Here is a 13,875-nt window from a genome sequence, read left to right as displayed (position 1 = left end):
ACACTCGCACCATACATATACACCATACATATGCACACATCATACATACCCCTGCCACTGCCCCCCCCACATCATAAATTACATACACACATCACAGATACATCATACACATATACACTCGCACCATACATATACACCATACATATGCACACATCATACATACACCCGCCACTGCCCCCCCCCCCACATCATAAAGTACATACACACATCACAGATACATCATACACATATACACTCGCACAATACATATACACCATACATATGCACACATCATACATACACCCGCCACTGCCCCCCCACATCATAAATTACATACACACATCACAGATACATCATACACATATACACTCGCACCATACATATACACCATACATATGCACACATCATACATACACCCGCCACTGCCCCCCCACATCATAAATTACATACACACATCACAGATACATCATACACATATACACTCGCACCATACATATACACCATACATATGCACACATCATACATACACCCGCCACTGCCCCCCCACATCATAAATTACATACACACATCACAGATACATCATACACATATACACTCGCACCATACATATACACCATACATATGCACACATCATACATACATCCGCCACTGCCCCCCCCACATCATAAATTACATACACACATCACAGATACATCATACACATATACACTCGCACCATACATATACACCATACATATGCACACATCATACATACACCCGCCACTGCCCCCCCCACATCATAAATTACATACACACATCACAGATACATCATACACATATACACTCGCACCATACATACACACCATACATATGCACACATCATACATACACCCGCCACTGCCCCCCCACATCATAAATTACATACACACATCACAGATACATCATACACATATACACTCGCACCATACATATACACCATACATATGCACACATCATACATACATCCGCCACTGCCCCCCCCACATCATAAATTACATACACATATCACAGATACACCATACACATATACACTCGCACCATACATACACACCATACATATGCACACATCATACATACACCCGCCACTGCTCCCCCCCCACATCATAAATTACATACACACATCACAGATACATCATACACATATACACTCGCACAATACATATACACCATACATATGCACACATCATACATACACCCGCCACTGCCCCCCCACATCATAAATTACATACACACATCACAGATACATCATACACATATACACTCGCACCATACATATACACCATACATATGCACACATCATACATACACCCGCCACTGCTCCCCCCACATCATAAATTACATACACACATCACAGATACATCATACACATATACACTCGCACCATACATATACACCATACATATGCACACATCATACATACACCCGCCACTGCCCCCCCCCCACATCATAAATTACATACACACATCACAGATACATCATACACATATACACTCGCACCATACATACACACCATACATATGCACACATCATACATACACCCGCCACTGCTCCCCCCCCACATCATAAATTACATACACACATCACAGATACATCATACACATATACACTCGCACAATACATATACACCATACATATGCACACATCATACATACACCCGCCACTGCCCCCCCCACATCATAAATTACATACACACATCACAGATACATCATACACATATACACTCGCACCATACATATACACCATACATATGCACACATCATACATACACCCGCCACTGCTCCCCCCACATCATAAATTACATACACACATCACAGATACATCATACACATATACACTCGCACCATACATATACACCATACATATGCACACATCATACATACACCCGCCACTGCCCCCCCCCCACATCATAAATTACATACACACATCACAGATACATCATACACATATACACTCGCACCTTACATATACACCATACAAATGCACACATCATACATACACCCGCCACTGCCCCCCCCCACATCATAAATTACATACACACATCACAGATACATCATACACATATACACTCGCACCATACATATACACCATACATATGCACACATCATACATACACCCTCCACTGCCCCCCCTCACATCATAAATTACATACACACATCACAGATACATCATACACATATACACTCGCACCATACATATACACCATACATATGCACACATCATACATACACCTGCCACTGCCCCCCCCCACATCATAAATTACATACACACATCACAGATACATCATACACATATACACTCGCACCATACATATACACCATACATATGCACACATCATACATACACCCGCCACTGCCCCCCACATCATAAATTGCATACACACATCACAGATACATCATACACATATACACTCGCACCATACATATACACCATACATATGCACACATCATACATACACCCGCCACTGCCCCCCCACATCATAAATTACATACACACATCACAGATACATCATACACATATACACTCGCACCATACATATACACCATACATATGCACACATCATGCATACACCCGCCACTGCCCCCCCACATCATAAATTACATACACACATCACAGATACATCATACACATATACACTCGCACCATACATATACACCATACATATGCACACATCATACATACATCCGCCACTGCCCCCCCCCACATCATAAATTACATACACACATCACAGATACATCATACACATATACACTCGCACCATACATATACACCATACATAGGCACACATCATACATACACCCGCCACTGCCCCCCCCACATCATAAATTACATACACACATCACAGATACATCATACACATATACACTCGCACCATACATACACACCATACATATGCACACATCATACATACACCCGCCACTGCCCCCCCCACATCATAAATTACATACACACATCACAGATACATCATACACATATACACTCGCACCATACATATGCACACATCATACATACACCCGCCACTGCCCCCCCACATCATATATTACATACACACATCACACACTCACGCTATACATATACACACACACATCATACATACACCCACCACTGCCCCCACATCATATATTACATACACACATCACACACTATACATATACACACACACACATCATACATACACCCACCACTGCCCCCACATCATATATTACATACACACATCACACACTATACATATATACACACACACACACACATCACACATACACCCACCACTGCCCCCACATCATATATTACATACACACATCACACACTCACACTATACATATACACACACATCATACATACACCCACCACTGCCCCCACATCATATATTACATACACACATCACACAGACATCATACACACATCACACATACACTCACACTGTACATATACACACACACATCATACATACACCGCTGCCCACCCCACATCATACATCACATACATACACACATCGACAGACATCATACATCACATACATACACACATCATACACACATTATCCATTACATACATACATCACATACATACACACATCATACACACATTATCCATTACATACACACATCACACATAGACAGACATCATAAACACAGTATACATTACATACACACATCACACATAGACAGACATTATACACACAGTATACATTACATACACACATCACACATAGACAGACATCATACACACAATATACATTACATACACATCACACATAGACAGACATCGTACACACAGTATACATTACATACACATCACACATAGACAGACATCATACACACAGTACACATTACATACACATCACACATAGACAGACATCATACACACAGTATACATTACATACACACATCACACATAGACAGACATCATACACACAGTATACATTACATACACACATCACACATAGACCGACATCATACACACATCATACATTACATACACATCACACATAGACAGACATCATACACACATTATACATTACATACACATCACACATAGACAGACATCATACACACAGTATATATTACATACACATCACACATAGACAGACATCATACACACAGTATACATTACATGCACATCACACATAGACAGACATCATACACACAGTATACATTACATACACACATCACACATAGACAGACATCATACACACAGTATACATTACATACACACATCACACATAGACAGACATCATACACACATCACATACAGACATTATACACACATCATACATTACATACACATCACACACAGACCTTATACACACATCATACATTACATACACATCACACACAGACATTATACACACATCATACATTACATACACATCACACACAGACATTATACACAGATCATACATTACATACACATCACACACAGACATTATACACACATCATACATTACATACACATCACACACAGACATTATAGTCACATCATACATTACATACACATCACACATTATACATTACATACACATCACACATAGACATCATACACACATGCTACATTACATACACATCACACACAGACATTATACACACATTATACATTACATACACATCACACACAGACATTATACACACATTATACATTACATACACATCGACATCATACACACATTATACATTACATACACATCACACATAGGCATCATACACACATTATACATTACATACACATCACACAGACATCATACACACATTATACATTACATACACATCACACATAGACATCATACACACATTATACATTACATACACATCACACACAGACAGACATACACACATCATACATTACATACACATCACACACAGACATTATACACACATCACACATAGACATCATACACACATTATACATTACATACACATCACACATAGACATCATACACACATTATACATTACATACACATCACACATAGACATCATACACACATTATACATTACATACACATCACACACAGACATTATACACACATTATACATTATATACACATCACACACAGACATTATACACACATTATACATTACATACACATCGACATCATACACACATTATACATTACATACACATCACACATAGGCATCATACACACATTATACATTACATACACATCACACATAGACATCATACACACATTATACATTACATACACATCACACATAGACATCATACACACATTATACATTACATACACATCACACACAGACAGACATCATACACACATCATACATTACATACACATCACACACAGACATTATACACACATTATACATTACATACACATCACACACAGACAGACATCATACACACATCATACATTACATACACACCACACACAGACATTATACACACATTATACATTACATACACATCACACACAGACAGACATTATACACACATCATACATTACATACACATCACACACAGACATTATACACACATTATACATTACATACACATCACACACAGACAGACATCATACACACATCATACATTACATACACATCACACACAGACATTATACACTCATTATACATTAAATACACATCACACATAGACATCATACACACATTATACATTACATACACATCACACATAGACATAATACACACATTATACATTACATACACATCACACATAGACATCATACACACATACATTACATACACATCACACATAGACATCATACACACATTATACATTACATACACATCACACAGACATCATACACACATTATACATTACATACACATCACACATAGACAGACATCATACACACATCATACATTACATACACATCACACACAGACATTATACACACATTATACATTACATACACATCACACATAAACATCATACACACATTATACATTACATACACATGACACATAGACATCATACACACATACATTACATACACATCACACACAGACAGACATCATACACACATCATACATTACATACACATCACACACATACATTATACACACATTATACATTACATACACATCACAGACAGACATCATACACACATCATACATTACATACACATCACACACAGACATTATACACACATTATACATTACATACACATCACACATAGACATCAAACACACATTATACATTACATACACATCACACATAGACATAATACACACATTATGCATTACATACACATCACACATAGACATCATACACACATTATACATTACATACACATCACACTGACATCATACACACATTATACATTACATACACATCACACATAGACATCATACACACATTATACATTACATACACATCACACACAAACAGACATCATACACACATCATACATTACATACACATCACACATTATACACACATTATACATTACATACACATCACACATAGACATCATACACACATTATACATTACATACACATCACACACAGACATTATACACACATACACTCACACCATACATATAGAACCACCCTTCCTGTCCCCGCCACCTGCATTCTCTGCCTCCTCACCTGAGCCGCCATGAGTGGACATCAGAGCTGTAGTCCCGGCCGGTGTGAGGTTACATGGGCTTGAAAATCTCCCCTCACACCGGACGTCCTCTCCTCTCTCCCCTCACCCGCTCTGTTTTCCCCGTACAAACATGCAACCTCCCCGTGGTGGATTAGGTCCTGTGAAGAAAGAGCAGGGGGAGGGGGAGGGATAGAGCTGTGTGCGGGGGAGGAGCTGTGTGCCGAGCTGTGGACATTCTTTCTCTCCCCCTGTCTTCTTTTGTTATGTGTAGCTGCGTCCTCCATCCTCTGGGAGGATTAGATAAGGGGGCGTGGCTCAATTATGTAATGCGAACGTGCGACCTCGGGCTCTGCGGTCAGCGGGGGGCCCCCGCTGCCCCCTCCATACTTGCATCCGCTCCTGCGCCTCACACCGGCAGTAAAGAAAAATATTGGGGAAGTTGGTCTGTCCCTGCTAGCCCGATACAGGCCTAAACCTATAAACAATTCACCTGCCCGGCGCTCAAAACTACTTGTCCCGGGCGTCGGGCGATAGAATTTCCACATCCCTGTGTGAGGAATCTATGCTACCTAATGTGGATAAACTATGTTACTTAATGCGGCAAATCTGTGCTACCTAATGTGGGGAAACTATGCTACCTAATGTGGGGAAACTATGCTACCTAATGTGGGGAAACTATGTTGCCTAATGTGGGGAATCTGTGCTACCTAATGTGTGGAAACTATGCTACCTAATGTGGAGAAACAATGTTACCTAATGTGGGTAATCTGTGCTACCTAATGTGGGGAAACTATGCTACCTAATGTGGGGAAACTATGCTACCTAATGTGGGGAAACTATGTTACCTAATGTGGGGAATCTGTGCTACCTAATGTGATGAAACTATGCTACCTAATGTGGGGAAACTATGTTACCTAATGTGGGGAATCTGTGCTATTTAATGTGGGGAAACAATGCTACCTAATTTGGGGAAACTATGTTACCTAATGTGGGGAAACTATGCTACCTAATGTGGACAAACTATGCTACCTAATGTGGGGAAACTGCTACCTAATGTAGGGAATATATGCTACCTAATGTGGGGAAACTATGCTACTTAATGTGAGGAAACTATGCTACCTAATGTGGGGAATCTATGCTACCTAATGTTGGGAATCTATGCTACCTAATGTGGGGGGCTTGAATGAGCTGCGGCATATGGGAGGCCTTAATAAATAATTAGAAACTTATACAGGGGGGGGGGTCCTCCCGAGCAAGTGACATATGGGGGTCCACCTGAGTAAGTGACACATGGAGGGGGGGGTCCTGAACAATTGATGTTTTTTTTGGGGGGGGCGGGGGGGGGGGGTCAGGCACATTCTTTGCACAAGGGCCCTCTGCTGTCTGTGTCCGCCCCTGCCTCACACCCTCTGTGGCTCTGCCTCCCCACCTGTAAGAGGAGCTCCAGGATCCCCCTGTAACGGTGCCGGCATCTTTGTAAAAAGCAGCAGGTCAGTAGGAGGTCAGCCCGTCCTGAAGTCCCAGTGACTGTGGCCGGGCCTGGCAGCATGCATGATGTAATGTCAGTCTGTGCTGTGCCCTACGACCTGTCTGGCCTATACTATATAAAAAGTAGTATATGCAGTATGATGCAGCCGGAGGGCACAGCACAGACATTGGTATAGAGTGATATACTGCTAAGCTGTGTGAGGTACCTGCTATATATATAGCACCCAGGGCAGTGGGTACAGCTCAGTGTCCTCTGAACTGGCTAGCCCATACTACACAATGTGGGCATACTGGGAGTTATAATTTTGCCACAGCTGGAGGCACCCTGGTTAAGAATCAACGAGAGAGTGCCTAAAAACCTCCATCTCATTGTTTCTCAACCAGGGTGCCTCCAGCTGTTGCAAAACTACACCTCCCAGCATGCCTTTGGCAATGTAGACATGGTGGGAGTTGTAGTTTTGCCGTAGCTAGAGCTGATTAAAGGATAAGTTTCATGCTCAAAAACATTTCCCCTATCCGAAGTTTTAGATTGCGGGAGGTCCAACCACTGGTGCCCCCTGCGATCACTTGTTTGGAGCCCCCATGCACTAGCACAAGTGCGCGGCTCTCCCATAGAACTATATGGAGGGGGCGTGGCGGCCTCCGCTTCGGGCGAAGGTCGTGATGCGCTCCTGTGCTAGTGCACGGGGGCTCCAAACAGGAGATCGCAGGGGGCCCCAGCAGTCGGACCCCCCCCCCCCCCCCCCTCGCGATCTAAAGCTTAAGGGGAAAGATTTTGAGCATGAGACTTTTCCTTTAAAAGACAATGAGATGTGCCTATTTACCTCCATCTTATTGTTTCTCAACCAGGGTGCCTCCAGCTGTTGCAAAACTATGTATCTATCTCATATGTATCTATCCATCTCTCTTATATCGATCTCTATCTCATATCTATCTCCTATCTATCTCCTATCTATCTATCTATCAATGATCTCCTATCTATCTATCTATCTATCTATCTCCTATCTATCTATCTATCTCCTATCTATCTATCTATCTATCATCTCATATCTATCTATCTATCTCATATCTATCTATCTATCTATCTCATATCTATCTCATATCCATCTATCTATCTCATATCTATCTATCTATCTATCTCATATCTATCTCATATCTATCTATCTACCTATCTATCTCATATCTATCTATCTATCTCATATCTATCTATCTCATATCTATCTATCTCATATCTATCTATCTATCTCATATCTATCTATCTATTTCCTATCTATCTATCTATCATCTCATATATATCTATCTATCTATCATCTCATATATATCTATCTATCTCCTATCTATCTCCTATCTATCTATCTATCTATCATCTCATATCTATCTATCTATCTCATATCTATCTCATATCTATCTATCTATCTATCTCATATCTATCTATCTATCTCCTATCTATCTATCTCCTATCTATCTATCTATCTATCTATCTATCATCTCATATCTATCTATCTATCTATCTATCTCATATCTATCTATATATCTATCTCATATCTATCTATCTCATATCTATCTATCTATCTCATATCTGTCTCATATCTATCTATCTCATATCTATCTATCTATCCATTATCTATCTCATATCTATCTATCTCATATCTATCTATCTATCTATCTATCTATCTATATCTATCTACCTATCTATCTATCTATCTCATATCTATCTATCTATCTATCTATCTATCATCTCATATCTATCTATCTTTCTATCTATCTCCTATCTATCTATAATCTCATATCTATCTATCTATCTCATATCTATCTATCTCATATCTATCTATCTATCTCATATCTATCTATCTCATATCTATCTATCTATCTCATATCTATCTATCTATCTATCTCATATCGATCTCTCCATCTCATATCTATCTATCTCATTTCTATCTATCTATCTATCTATCTCATATCTATGTATCTACCATCTCTCTCTCATATCTATCTATCTATCTATCTATCTATCATATCTCTCTCATATCTATCTCATATCTATCTATCTCATATCTATCTATCTCATATCTATCTATCTCATATCTTTTTATATTCTATCTATCTATATCTATCTATCTCTCTCTTATCTATCTATTTATCTATCTATCTATCTCATATCTATCTCATATATATCTATATTCTATCTATATCTATCTATCTATCTCATATCTATCTATCTCATATCTATCTATCTATCTCATATCTATCTATCTCATATCTATCTATATCTATCTATCTCATATCTATCTATTTATCTATCTATCTCATATCTATCTATCTCATATCTATCTATCTATATCATATCAATCTCCTATCTATCTATCTATCTATCTATCTAGTCCAAATAAAAGCAGCACCTCCAGACAATACTTCAGACTTGTAGATGGTGCAAGCACTTAGGGGGAGATTTATTAAAACCTGTGCAAAGGAAAAATTGCCCAGTTGCCCATAGCAACCAATCAGATTGCTCCTTTCATTTTTCACCAACGTTTCGGTGATCTCTTATCATCACCATTTTCAAGACTTGAAAATGGCGTTGAGAGATCACCGAAACATTGTCTACTGCATCATGGAAGAAAACACTGCTAGTTTGATTCACGGATATTGGTGTGCTGCATATATTTACTTTATCTATCTATCTGTCTATCTATCTCTCTCATATCTATCTATCTATCTCATATCTATCTCCTACTTATCTATCTATCTCATATCTATCTGTCTATCTATCTATCTCATATCTCTCTCATATCTATCTCATATCTATCTGTCTATCTATCTCATATCTATCTAGACAAAGAATAAGTCAGCCAGCACTTTAGTTGATACCAAACTATTATATGGACCTGGCCTACAGGTGCACGCTACTAGGCTAGATATACAGCAACAGAAGAATGCAGCAGCACACTGCCAGCACAAAGATATAGGTGCAACATGAATATGCAGTTAAAACATGAAGAGCTATACAGCTATGGTGTAATAGATGCAAATGTGAAACTATGAAATAGTGAGGCACTTAGCTCGCAAATTTGTCTCCGCCGGCGGTCAAATAGCTTGGACCGTCCCACCGCGATAAGGTGGCCTCCTTGGGATGGACCCTACACTGTGAATATGCCTCTGTGTGAACAGTTCAGTAAGCATGGCAGGGTCTGGAACATTCAAGACACCTTATATACACACTTGATAGAGGTGGGTGGGGTGCCAAGGAGGCCACCTTATCGCGGTGTGACGGTCCAAGCTATTTGACCGCCGGCGGAGACAAATTTGCGAGCTAAGTGCCTCACTATTTCATAGTTTCACATTTGCATCTATTACACCATAGCTGTATAGCTCTTCATGTTTTAACTGCATATTCATGTTGCACCTATATCTTTGTGCTGGCAGTGTGCTGCTGCATTCTTCTGTTGCTGTATATCTAGCCTAGTAGCATGCACCTGTAGGCCAGGTCCATATAATAGTTTGGTATCAACTAAAGTGCTGGCTGACTTATTCTTTGTCTGTATTGCACATACGGGGGAGTGGCTACCTCCATGTTGGCCTTGCACCCCACCCACCTCTATCAGGTGTGTATATAAGGTGTCTTGGATGTTCCAGACCCTGCCATGCTTACTGAACTGTTCATACAGAGGCATATTCACAGTGTAGGGTCCGTCCCAAGGAGGCCACCTTATCGCGGTGGGACGGTCCAAGCTATTTGACCGCCGGCGGAGACAAATTTGCGAGCTAAGTATCTCACTATTTCATAGTTTCACATTTGCATCTATTACACCATAGCTGTATAGCTCTTCATGTTTTAACTGCATATTCATGTTGCAACTATATCTTTGTGCTGGCAGTGTGCTGCTACATTCTTCTGTTGCTGTATATCTATCTATCTATCTCATATCTATCTGTCTATCTATCTCATATCTATCTGTCTATCTAGAAAAATAAAGCCAGTGCAGTACTCCATAAAGTGAAAAACGGGGTGATTTATTCCATCAAAAAAACGTTACCTAATGGGGGCATTACCTACCTGATGAAACTACCTACTGGGGGCATTACCTATCTGGGGGCACTACCTACTGGGGGCATTACCTTCTACATGCTTACTGGGGGCAATAAATACGACCTACCTGGAGGCATCAACTACTACCTACTGGGGATATTACCTACCTGGAGGCATCACCTACTAGGTACATTATCGATCTGCTTGGGTATCCTATCTTATAGGGGTATTCCCTACCTACCCACTGTGGGCTTTACCTGTGTGATGGGGAAACAATGTAAAGGGACCTGTCTACCCCCTTGAGTGACCAACTGCCTAAAGGAGGGGGGGCTACCTACTCTTCCCCCCAACCCACTTTTCTACCCACTATACTGAGCGCTATAAGCGCTGGAAAAGTGCAGAGTCTTAAATGTTTGTTTGGCAGGTTCTGTGGAGTTGTGGCTGGAAGAAATAGTCATGACGGTCTGGGCCGGATGGATAAGAAAAGGAAATTGACTGACACCGATCAGAGAAGACGTCACCTGATGTAACTTTATGTAATCTCTTATATGGTCTGTAGAGCCTGTGTAGAGCTGAGGCACTAACTTCTGTGTAAAGTGGTTTATTCAGTATTTGTATGGTAATATTATCCTGTTACTATGTGGAGGTAATGTGTAGTCATAGTGTGGTACAATTATTTGAACCTTGTATAGAGCTGTTGTTGGTTATACTGGTCTGTGGTCTATGGTCTATTTATCAACTGCTGGTTTGGTGTATGTTGAGTAACTTATACAAAGTAAGAGATTATTATTATTATTATTATTATTATTGTCTTCTATTCTTTAAAGTAAACATTTTTGGATTATTCTTAGTTCTGACCCAGTTGCATGGAATAATGGTCTACTGTAGTGTTTTCCAACCAGGGTGCCTCCAGCTGTTGCAAAACTACATTCTCCAGCATGCCCAAGCAGCCAAAAGCTGTCTGGACATGCTGAGACTTGTAGTTTTGCAACTGCTGGAGGCACCCTTGTTGGGAAAAGCTGGTCTACAATAAAGCTATTGAAGTGCAAAGTTCATATTCGTATTTATGTATGTGTTTTAAAATGAATGCTTTCCCCTTTTATGAACAAGTATATAATTACGATATGCCATGAGCTTGAAAAATTACGCAATATGGGGCTGGTATGCAACTTTTTCCAGGGCTGGCTTTTATCCCCAGTCCGGCCCTGCCCGTGGCTGTTGGTTTTATACCGTTTGGGGACAGCCAAGGAGGCGTCAGCAGACAACACAGGTAAGTGTGTGCTTGTGTGTGTGTGTGTGTGTGTGTGTGTTTCCTATGCAGATCCTAAACCCAGTATCAAATGCAAGTAGGAGGAGTAAGAAGGGTTCCTGCCAAAGCCAGGTTATGGATTGCATTTAAAAATGGTCCATCAGAGTGAAATGGACTCCCATCTTCCTGCTTAGCAATAATGATATGGGTTTAGGGTCTGCTGTGTGTACTGGTGGGTGACTGCCACCCAGCCAGAGTGTGTATGGGAGGCTGCCAGCCAGCCTCCCTTCCTACAAGTAGTGATGGTGCATGTGAAGGGGACAGCGTTGGTTCCTCCCCTTTCACAGTTATCACTTCTCATTCTTCCTTTTGGCTGGTATCAAATGTGGTGTCTGTTTATATCAGTTTAATATCTGATATGTCCCCTATCTGGTAGCATATATTAAGTGCACCACCAGGGTTCAGTGTTGGAAAGAAAGATTACCTGTTTATTTGCTGCTACTGCTGCAGCTGCTTGCTGGCTAGTCCAGTGGGCCCCTACTGCAGGCAAA

This window comes from Hyla sarda, unplaced genomic scaffold (assembly GCF_029499605.1).
Source record: "Hyla sarda isolate aHylSar1 unplaced genomic scaffold, aHylSar1.hap1 scaffold_258, whole genome shotgun sequence".
NCBI lineage: Eukaryota > Metazoa > Chordata > Amphibia > Anura > Hylidae > Hyla > Hyla sarda.
Note: the sequence above shows the minus strand (reverse complement) of the source record.